This window comes from Notamacropus eugenii, chromosome 6, assembly GCF_028372415.1.
Source record: "Notamacropus eugenii isolate mMacEug1 chromosome 6, mMacEug1.pri_v2, whole genome shotgun sequence".
In the NCBI taxonomy this organism is placed as follows: Eukaryota; Metazoa; Chordata; class Mammalia; order Diprotodontia; family Macropodidae; genus Notamacropus; species Notamacropus eugenii.
Window position 1 is genome coordinate 79147118 of NC_092877.1, and position 12112 is coordinate 79159229.

Consider the following 12112-nt stretch of genomic DNA (forward strand, 5'->3'; position numbering starts at 1 on the left):
TGTTGGGGGCAGCAGAAATGAAAGAAAGGGAAGCAGCAGTAAGGAATACAGTGGACTTTGAAGTCTCCTAAAAAGAAACCAGCAAACCTCAAGTCAAGGGATAGACCTAGGAGCAAAGTCCTTTTCTTCTTGCTAGGTCAGGGTGAGGGGCCATTGGCTAGAGGGTGATATTCTCATCTGAAAGTTTGTTGCTTCATGTCTTAAAGCCAAGCAGAGCAGCATTTGCTTCTACTATGATTCATTTTTATTATTGAGTGTCTACTTCTGCTTTCGCCATCATCATGTATCAGTTTTGTTTTTGTTCTCCAGCCAAGTTCTTTTCATATTTTCCAGATCACTCAAAAGTCTATATCCGCTGCCCCAAGCAAGTTTAGGGAACAATTCCGGATTTCTTTTTGAATAAGCAGAGTTATTTGTACTTTATTTTGCTTTTCTTGGTTACAGAAGAGAAACAGTGAAAGAAACTACTGGTAACACTTTGTGTTGAGCACACAAATGTCACTGTTAAGTGACTCTGCAAATAAATAGTTACATTGTGGAGAGCACAAGAGTCTTATTGAGGAAATCCTGTACAGTGATTGTTAGTGGGATTAACACTAGCATTAGCACGATGCCAACCAAGGAGAGTTTGCTAACTCTTCAGATTTATCAGCAGTGTGCTAACAATTCAAATATGGATACAGAGAAGTGCAAAGTTTCCTGACAAATGGGGTTCAGGACAATGCAGGGTTGGGGTGGCTAGAATGATCAGCCAAGTTCACTCACTTGGCCAAAGTGAACTTATGTTTATGGGGAAATAGATTAAATTTCCCAAATAGTTTTAATAAGGACAGCATACAATCAGCTACGCTTTGGCCATATTCCAATTACATCAAAATTCCACTTAGACTTAAGTTATTGTTTTTAAAATGAGACATTTCCATTCTATAATGCAATCCCTCTTCAGATAATATCCTTCTATTGTGTCACTGAAAGTGAAAAAAAAAATTCTGTTAAGGTAACATTTTAGTGGGACAGTGTCTACATTCAAGGGGGAAATGCCAGGTAAGCAGAGACAGGCACAGGACTGAAAGAACTATCAAGTAAAATGAAACCTCATTTTACAAGAGTTCAGCTCATCAGAACCCTTAATTAACAGGAATGGTGTTGTGGAAAAATAGTACAGGAGGTATTCTATTTTCAGAAGAAAGAACAAAGAGAGTAATTTATTCCAAAGTGTAACTTTCGGAGTGTGTCCCCTGGTCAACTTATATTCAGCCCAAAGTCCTATCTTTTCTATTTGAACATGTACAGAGAAGAACTGCTGTTGAATGTAGTGATCCTGAGACTCCATAAAATCCCTGATCATAAAGATTCACTTGTATCTGCCTCAGAGGCAGTGTCCGATTTACCTTGGCCTGATCAATAGGCATCTTGTATACGAAGAGCTATCAGATACATGCTGGTGGCTTCAGCAATTAACTCCCAGATGGAATTTCCCTTTTTGTTTATCCTTCCCTTTCTCCATGGCAAGTTGCTACCTGAAACCAACCAATCCCCATCCCCACTTATCATCTCTGCCCCAAAGGTGGTTCAGGTCAGGTTTGGCAAAGGCAGCACTGGGAACTGAGAGTGAATTGGAGACTGAAGATATAAGGGTAAGCCCCTGTAACTGATCCTTCTTAATGTGCCTAATCAAGTGACAGAAAAGCTTCTGAATATTACATACCAGAGCAGTGTCCCTAATTCCACCATTCCATCCTCTATCAACCAGAGACCCAACCTCAATTCCTGTGAAGAGAGGTCCAGAAAAGCCTGATACTGATTTTCCCCTGAAATACTGTTAAATCTTAATTTCAGGCTTTTTATATACCAACTCCCCACCCCTATTAGCACTTAGGTGCAACTTTGTTTTTTTCCTAGAGTCCAAGGGGAAGAAGGACGAGGGACACTGAGTTGGAGAGCACCTTTATACTCCCTGTCTATTTTCCCTAATGTTACTACTAGTAAAAACAAAAACGAAACAAAACTTCAAAAATCTTAAGGGACAAGGTTGTAGAGAAGACACTGAGTCTGAATTCTTTTCAAAGTGGTCCAGGGAAGGAAAGAAATCCCAACATGTTTCAAAGTTATACAGAGAGGGCAGTGGCCTGGTAACTGGCAATGAAATAGGCCAAAGGTTGTCAGTTCCATATATTCCTTCCCAATCTTGCTCTCAGCATGAGTTTTACGTAGACTGCAGTTGGTGTGAAGGGAATACAAAGTGGTTGAAATGAGTCCTCTGAGTCTTCTTGCCTCTAGTGAGTAAGCAGACTGGGGTAATGGACTGGCAGAAAATACAGAAACAGAGTCAGTACAAAAGACAGACTTAAATGACTAAAAAGAGCTGAAAAATCTCCTGGGGTTAAGAGTCAAAAGAGATGGTAGACCTCTCTACCTATGGAGAAAGAGACCTGACAGCTCTCAATACCAGTTGGAGACCTGCCATCCTTTCTCCCCTCACCCCATCTCCTTGGGACATAATTAAGAACTCATAGGATCTAAGAGTATAGATTGAGGAAATCGAGAAAGAACCTTGGAGGTCATGTAGTACAATTCCTTCATTTTACAGATAAGGAAACTGAGATCCAACGATGTTTAATATTTTGCCCAAGGTGACACTGGTGGTAACTGGCAGGGCTGGGATCAGAATCTATGGTTCCAGAGTTCATCTCTCTTTCTACTGTACCATGCCCTCAGTATTCCCACCACTACTAAATTATCTGTCTAATGCTATCAGCCATCTGAATTCTATCATATCAGGGTGTTGAATCTTGAATATTCATCTACTGTATGTGCTTTGCCTAAGCTCTCTTAACAATTGCCCATATTTTTCTTTGTTATCAAAGCATTTTATATGTGTATATATATATATATATATATATATATATGTATATACACACATATAATTTCATCTGATCCTCAAACCCTTAGTCCCCATGGCATCCCTGTATCATATCTGCGCTATGCATCAACTGAAGGTATCAAAGTTTTCTTGTTTTAGGGATGGTTATGCTCCCCTTAGAAGCTTCTCATATTGAACCCCATGAAGTTGTCAGTCTGTACCTCATGAGTATCTACTGGCTAGATTGCTGATTGCTGAAGGAGATGTGTACCGTCAAAAATGATGCCACCACTGCATCATAAACTGCTGAAGATGGAGTTGCCCCTGAAACATTAGCTGCTGGTAATAGTACTGCCTGTATCAGTGAGTGCCTTCCTCTATAGTACATCCTTCCCTTCCTAGGATATCTTTGAACTTTCTTCTCATTTCCCAGGCAACAGTTGAGGGTTTAACAACTAGTTCCCAAACAACTCTATTAACAGCTTTCACTCTGGGGTTTCTGGGATTGATTTTTCTTTTATATAACTAACATAATAAAGTTATTGCTTCTTCTTCATCACTGTGGCCCATTGCCCATACTCTACACTCTCCCAAGATCTTTAAAATAGCAACCATTTCATATTCAGTAGGTAACAGTTGGTGAAGGTCAAGTCCTATTGCTATGCACCAACTTTTCAGTTGTACTATTTAGCTCAATATTCAACAGCACAGTAAACAACAGCATACCAGTGGTGTGCCAGAACTGTCATTTTGAAACATTGGTTTAGTAAACAAAAGTTCCATTGAAAAATCCTGCTATCTAATCACAGCTAAGGATAAAAAGCATTTAAAAAAAGCAAACTTTAATGGATCTCTCCCACGGTAGGGCATCTAAAACAGAAATTCTTAGTGAGTACCTACAAAATAGAGCCCAGGGACCCTTCACACACAGATCCCTGAAAGCTACCCTCCTACGTCTGAGGCCCATTGTTGGTCAGCATCATCTTAGACTTCACAGCTCATTAAACCCCATACAGGTGTTTCTTTTACCTGTTAATCAGAGAACTCAGTTCAGAGCAAAATACATTTGATTAAACAGTGCATAAAAATAATTAACACAATAGTTCACCTTGATCCTGTAATATGCATAAGGGAAACCTTCTCCTATAAGGTACCATACCACCAACAGAAGAGGAAACACATGCAAATAATTCACTTTAACAACAGTTTATTGAGCTCTTACTGTGCCCCAGACACTGTGCTAGGAGATGGACATATAAAGACAAAAACACATATATAGATAAATATGTACAAAATATATGCAGAGTAAATAGAAAGTAATTTGGGGAAACACTAACAAGTAGACTAAAAAAGGCCTTAGAGGAAGTTAGGGACCACACAATATGACGATGGTGAAGCAGAACACTCTAGACATGGGGAACAGCTTATACCTTATACAAAGGCACAAATTAGGTGAATATCATATAGCAAGAGTAGCAAAGACAGCTTGACTGGAACACAGAGTGTTTGAGGAGATCAGTAATATGAGATCATTTTGGAAAAATCAGCCGAAGTCAGACCATGAATGACTTCAAAAATCAAAAGAAGAAATCTGCATTGTATCCTAGAGTCAATAGGTAGCTGCCAAAGCCTCCTAAGCAAGGGAGAGACATGGTCAGCCATGTTCCAGCGACATCAATTTGGCAGCTGTATAGGGGTATACTGGAGAGAGGAGAGAATGGATTCAGTGAGACCAATGAGGAGGATATTGTAATAGTACAAGGGAAAAGTAAAGAGAATTCAAACAGGTCCTATTTATGTGAGTGGAGAAAGGGGGTTCATTACAGAGATGTGGAGCTGGAACTGATTAGACGTGGGGTTGAAGAAGAGTAAAGAAATGAGAATAACTCATATATTGTGAACCTGAATGACAGGAAAGACAAAGGTGCCCTTGATAAATGGTGAGATGGAAAAGGGAATGGGCTATCTGTGGGAGTATGACCTTCATATGTACAAGACCAGGGAAATCATGGCCAGGTTAACTCATACTTACAACTCTACTTGTTTGCTAACTCTCCTGCAGAGCTGCTGCTTTCTTCTGATGTTGTTATTATTTGCGCTTTTTCCCCTCTGAGCTGGGGTCCTCTGCTGATCTATTCTCTCTGCTATATATCTATCTGCTTGCCTTCAGATGCCATGTGGCCTTTCCCCCATAACATTAATTTATCGTCAATCAACTTTTTTAGGTTATAGTTCCAGGGTATATTTTAGCTTTTATGATGTAGTCTCCATCCAGTCACACTCCACTAATTAGAGAAGTCATTTATGTTTGAAATGATTCAGGTTCAGCATCACCCTAATCTACCTCATTAATGATAAGGAGAGGAACTGGACCTGTGATTTCATTGTTACAGGGAATTCCCAGGTGAAGGAATTTTCTCTGTCACTACAGGTCAGCACCTTCTCTACAGCTATGGTCTCAGTTGTCCAAGGCACTTAGAGATTGTGACTTGCCTGGAGTCAACCACCTAGTATGGGTCAGAGACAGAACTGGAAGCTAAGGCTTTCCTGCTATAAGGCTAGATCTATTCAATATGCTACACTGCCTCTCCCATTCTGTTAGGGTTAGAAAATTCATTTCAACTTCTTTGCATTACCATCCCCTCAATAACAATCCCTGAAAATTTCATGCCAAGAGCAGGAACTGGGGAAATTGCTAGCAATGACGAGACTGATGACCTCTCTACAGCTGAAAAGCAATGTCCGTACTTTCATCTGAGCCCCCAAATAACCTTATTAGATAGGTACTGCAGGTATAATTATCAGCATTTCCATTTTATAGATTTGTGTTGATGAAGGGAGTTCCCACAAACAAAATCACAGTTCTCTGAAGTACTGATCTGTTTTATAGATAAGGAAACTGAGAGCTATGAAATTTCAGAAATGGGATTAAGGTCCAGGTTTCTCCCATTTCCATAGCCATTACTTTTATATTTCCATGTGCTGGGAAATGTTGTCTAGAAGTAAAGTGACTGGAAAAGAGGGCAGGGATGCCTATTTTGGAGCCATTGGGCGACAACAAAGGATATGGTCATGGAATAAGTTAGGGATAAGGTGAGTCCTCTGATGGTGTAAGGGTTAATAACACAGGCAGGAGTCCCTATCCCCCACAGTTATTGAACTCCTCATCCTCAAGTCATCCCCATAAACCTTTACCTGTCCTAGGGCAAATATACATGTGTGTTCAGTTTATATTCCCATAGTACAATGAAAAGCCCTTGAGGACAGGGACTATTTCTTTTCTGTACCTGTGTCACCTGTGGTCTCCATCGTCCACACTTAATAGATATTTGTTGAATTAAATAGTAGTTTCTTTCTGATTTTCTAGGATAATCATAGGGTTTTAGGACTATGAAATTCGGAGTCTAGAATAAGATAAATTCAAGTAGGAGGGCAGAAGACAGCTATCTGTTTATGGCACATAGGAAGCAGGGAGGAAGAGTAAATTTATCTGTATCACAAAGGGGTAGGATGGTACTGCATGTAGTTATTTCCTTGCTAAATTTTCATAGTTTCCTTTGGAATGTTGGGAGATGGAATTAGCTATTGGAACTTTGAGGAAAAGGCGTAGCAGCAGAAAAATAGCTCCCATATCCACACTCTAGCACTTTCCTATATCATTTTCAGAAAGGAAGGAGTGTGAAAGATTATCTCACCTCTTCCAAAATGGATTATGATTTGGAAGGAGATCAATATTGAAAGGGAGCCAGATTTGTCTGTCTTAAAATGTAAAATTTTGAGTATTTTTAAAGTGCCACTGAAGCCAATATGAGTAAGTTTTGGAATGTAACATGTATTTGTGAAGGAAGCCATGATTATTGCAAAAGGGCAAGGTGAATTGTCTCCAAAGAGGTCAGGTGTGCAAGGATGATGTCCAGAGATGAGATTGAGGTAGGTTCTAAAGAATTTGCAAACATGGAAAAGGGTTATGGAATATGAACATTTCTTGAAGAGATAGGAAAGAAAAGGGAAAACACATGGTGGGTCCAAGATGGCAGATTGTCAGCACAAAGACTAGCAGTGATATCAAGAGGAAATAGGTTTCCTAGGGCCAAAATCAGGGATGCCAGATGGGTTGGTGATCTTATAACATCAATGTAGCCAGAAGCTAAAAGTGTTGTATCCAGTTCTGGGCACTTCAGCTAAAGGCAAATTCAAAGCATAAATAGGAAAGAATTTTAAGGGATTATAAGCATTAATGGCAGGGAGTTTCTGGAAAGGATTGTTTAATACTTCTAAACCTGAACTATCTTCTGTTGGGCAATGAGATGACTGAATTAATTTAAACCTCAGGGAGATGACTGAACAATCGGAAATTACAATTTGTGAAATATCCTTACTATAATAAGGTATGTCCCTTGAAACAATATAGAAAAATGCATTTGTGTTCCCAAACCATCTCAGTGTACCAGACTGCCAGAGACAAGGGAAAGGGAAAATAGCATTACCAGAATAGCTTTCAAGAATAGGAGAAAGGCCAGGACTCAAAAGAATAACCTTTTTTTTAATAGGAAGAAGGGGGTTTTGGTTTTGGTTGTTTAATCTACGAGTGATACCAGTAAAGAAAAAGTCTGGGATTGGACCTTTAGCAGATGCTTAGATATCAATTTCCTGGGCTAGAGCACTACAGTCTCAATTTAGGAAAAAACACAACACTTATAGCATATTGTATCAATTTCTGAGAAGTTTGGATTTTTTAATACCTCTTAAATTTTATTTTTATTGATGTCTCTCATTTTCAAATTATTTGTTCTCACTACTCCTACCTACCTTTTCTCAGCATCTCCACACCCTAAGGTGTCAATGTTCTTCTGGGACAGAACTATCAAATTCTTGTGGAACATCAGTGGTAGCTAATCTTTGCTGTATAATTTTGTGTATGGATTTGGATTTACTAGTGCTATGAGTGCATGAAAACATGCTTGCATTTCCCAGATTTGCCCTTCTGCCAGTCTTCATGGATATGTCATGTTAGACCTGTAGTAAACCACCTAGCTAGCTGAGAAGCAGATATAGATAGTAAAAGGTGTAGGAGACTGGGTGTGAATCTGTATTAATTCCAGACTACGACCAGCAAGTTGTTTTGTTTTGGTTTTATTTTACTGAACCCACTGATCTGACCCAGGGAGGTATGAGTGGGTGGTTGGGGACAGGGATGACTTATCTCTTCTAAAAATAGGTTATCAAACAGAGGGAATATCTGGTTCAGAGTGCATTAAATTCCAGAGCCAGATAGGACTTTAGAGAGAATTATGTCCAATCCCAGGGCAACTAGATGGTGCAATGAATAGAACACTAGGCCTGAAGTCAGGAAGATGACTCTTTCTTCTGAGTTCAAATTTGACCTCAGACACTTACTGGCTGTGTAACCCTAGCTGAGTCACTTAACCCCATTTGCTTCAGTTTCTTCATCTGTAAAATGAGCTGGAGAAGGAAATGACAAACCAACTCTAGTATCTTTGCAAGAAAACTACAAATGGGGTCACAAAGAGTCAAATATGACTGAGAAAAAATAACTGAAATGTCCAATCCCCATATTTTACAAATGAAGAAACCAGAAGTTAAGAGACTTGGACCAAGGTCACAGAACTTGTTAGCACTAGGCAAAGGGGAGAAGATTCAGTTCTTTCTGTTTTCAGCTCAGTGTTTTTTCTGTTTCTAGCTCAGTGCTCATTCGGATAACTGATCTGGGGTTATTTTAAGACTTCAATGAAGCTGGTTAGAAGGAGCTAAAAGATAGAGACCCTGAAATGTAAAGTGAAAGGCTTTCAGATGCTAAATAGTCATTACCCACCGTAACACCAGTTGCTTTTGAAGTGGCCGGAGACAATAAACTTGCCTCTAGGACCCAGACTGATTTAATTTCCTGTTGGGTTTTTCCTGAGTAAATGTCATTTTAAGCACCTTTCTAAACTAACGGCTCGCCCTTCTTCTCCAAAGAACAACTCAAAGAATGGGATGAAGACTAAAGTGATGGCCAGGAGCATCTTTACAGAATCACATAACTTCTCTGTACCCCACTTTTTTCATCTGTTGAGTGAATCCAACCCAATTCTTTTTAAGTCAATAGACCTTTATTAAGCTCTTCTAGGAACTAGCTTTATCTCACTGTAACTTTGCTATTTGATTTCTTTCTTTTATTTAAGGCAAAACTTAACTTGGCTCCTTGTATGGTTCTAAAGGAATGAGTTAAAAGCATTTAAATTGTAACCACAGGGCTCCTAGAGATGTATGGTTTCTGGACACTGAACTGTCATCACAACCACATGTTGCACTGTTTATTCTTCACTTGCATGGCTATCCCCATCAAAACCACACCCTCAGTTGCCAAAGCCACAGCCCCACCCAGCCTAAGGAAACCAAATGCAACCGAAGGCTCCCTGGCTCCTAACTAACAAAAGGGAGGGTGCACAGATTTTAGCTGGAATAGCAAATGCTGGGGATAGCAGGCTGGGCTGATAACAGCTTGACAAAATCTTATGGTTTGATTAATCAGAGCCAAGGACTTTCAATCATGACCCATACTGCCTGCTCTGAGGTTTTTGGTTACCTCTCCTAGATGCTACTTGCCACTAGAGTCTTCACTAAGTCCTATGCACCTTTAAACATTAATCACTTAGAATGCTGGTATGATGGAAACCATCTGTAAACAGCCTGTTATATGTTAATACAAATTACTAATGTATAGAATGACTACATCAAACAAACTGTATACAATTCCAGATTCCATGACAAATGAAAATTGGCTAGAGTGGATGCAAAGACTAGCAGAGTTGAAGTCCAAACCAGCTATGAGAAAGAAATTAAATTTATCTCATGGATCCAACCTATGGCATAAGTGATTAAAATTATAGTAACTGGCCACTTTTAGAGATTAAAATTTAAAAATGACTTTCCTCGTACCATCCTTGTGAAGTAATTCAAGTGTCATCATCCCATTATCCCACTGTCCCACTTAAGAGATCTAGTAATTGAAATTCCAAGGGATTTTGCCTATCTGAAGTCATATGGCTTGTTAAAAGTTAAAAAATATTAACTTGTAAAATTTACAAAGTATTTCAAATGCATGATTTCATTTGATCCTCATAAGAACCCCAGAAAATAAGTAATACAAGTGTTATCCTCATTTTTACAAATGAGGAAACATTCTGAGGGGTGGCCAAGGTCTTTACTCTAGCCAGCACCAGAGTGCTATTCACAACCACGTTTTTTGGCTCTTTTTTGTCCAGTCTTTCCACTACTTTATATAATTTGTATTTATATCTCATTCTAAATCATCTCTGGTAAAAGGGATTGAAGAAAGGATGGGAGGATATTGATTCAATGAAAATTACTAATAAATAAAGTAGGTTTTTTTAGTCAATTATTTCCTATTCTATAATCAGACTTGTTACAGCAACTAACAAATAGCAGGCTAATGTGAAATGTCTTCTCTCCCTTTATCTGTCTGACCTTTCCTAACTAGGGAACTGAAAATCCTAAAATATGATCCTCTGGAGGCAGGGACGAAGGGCAGCAAAGCATCTGGATTATCTATAAATTATGTGTTTATCTCTTGGATAATCAAGTACGTAGGGGTTTCAGTTAAAGCTTTAATTTGATGAGACATATTGGCATGTGAACGTGTGCTTCCAAAGCCTGAATACTGTGTGGTGTTTAAGGAAAAACCAGTGAAATGCAAGTCTCCTCTCAGTCACTAATGGCATGAATCAAGACAGCAACCAAAAGTTAGCTGAGGAAATAGAAAGCTAAATTGAAAGAAGCATAGGGTGTTAATTTCCTAATTGTTCTTTCTTCATTGTGGACTTTATCCAAAACACAATGTTTACTGTGATATGTAAGGAATTGATCATGACAAAACAATATTCTGCACTAATCTGGATTTCTGCTTTAGTTAGTTTTTTTTATGTATATATCAAGCCAACACAGAAATTGGTTGGTTGTTGTCCTTCATTCTCAAAGAGGACCAAAATGACATCACTCTACTGGGGTCAAGGTACAGTGTGTCCCACTGTGGCTGACTAGACCAACAAGAGCTTGGAAGGCTCTACTGCAGGTCAAGGTACAAACAGCCCATATGAACATTTGGAGTGGAGATGCGTCGATATTTTTTCTTCTCACACTTTCTTCAAAATACTGTGATTCTGCTTTGTTCATAGAGCCTTCTTTGGGCTATCAGAGAACCAATAATTAATATAGCAAAGCATGCCAAAAATTTCTAGAACACGCCTCTTATTCCCTGATAGCCCTTTAACAAATAAAGCATTTTAGGATGTGCTGAGCAAAAACCAGGCAATTTTGAAGGCTACTTTCCAAAGCATGCTGTGGATAATGGTGATGACAATGATAACCAACATTGCATAGCATTTTTGTTGAGGTTCCGGGGTACTGGGGACCCCAAAATACTGACATGCCAGGTTCTGCTCAAATGATTTCAACTCAAGCCTTCTTAAAATCAAAGAAAAACAAAGTTAATTAAAGATTGGCCATATTGGGTTGAATCTTAAGGAGCCTAAGCATTTGTAATGCTTGTATTCATAAGTGGGTCAGATAGAATCCCAGCTAGACAGAGTTTGAGCTGGATTGAATCTGAGCGCCTTCACAGAGGCAAGATGGAACTGATGAGGTTAATGGTGATCGGGGACCCCAAAATACCGACGGTCCGGGTCGTGCTCGAATGAATTCGACTCAAACCTTCTTAAAGCCAAAGAAAACAAAGTTTATTAAGGATTCGCCTAATTGGGTTGCCTCTTAAGGAGCCTAAGCACTTGTGACGCTTGTATTCACAAGCGGGCCAGACACAATCCCAGCTAGACAGAGTCTGAGCTGGATTGCATCTGAGCACCTTCATGGAGGCAAGATGGAACTTAAATACAGAAAAGAGTATAGAAAGGATCTGGGGAGGGTGGTCTGGTAGTCCAGGGTGATGGGAGGAGGGGTTTAGGAAGGGTCTTGAGGAGAATCAACAAATATCAGACTTGGGGGCGCCTAGGTGGGAAGCAGGTAGGGCAATCAAGGGATAACAGACAATGATCACAGATCTGTGTATGAAAGGCCAGATTCTGTGAGGAGATACAGGAAGAGATCAATTTGAGTATGAAAGGTCAGATTCTGTGAGGAGATACAGGAAAGCTCAATTTGAGTATGAAAAGCCAGGTTCAGTGAGGAAATTCCAGGGGAGCTCAAGGAAGCTCCTAGAGTCTGAACCTC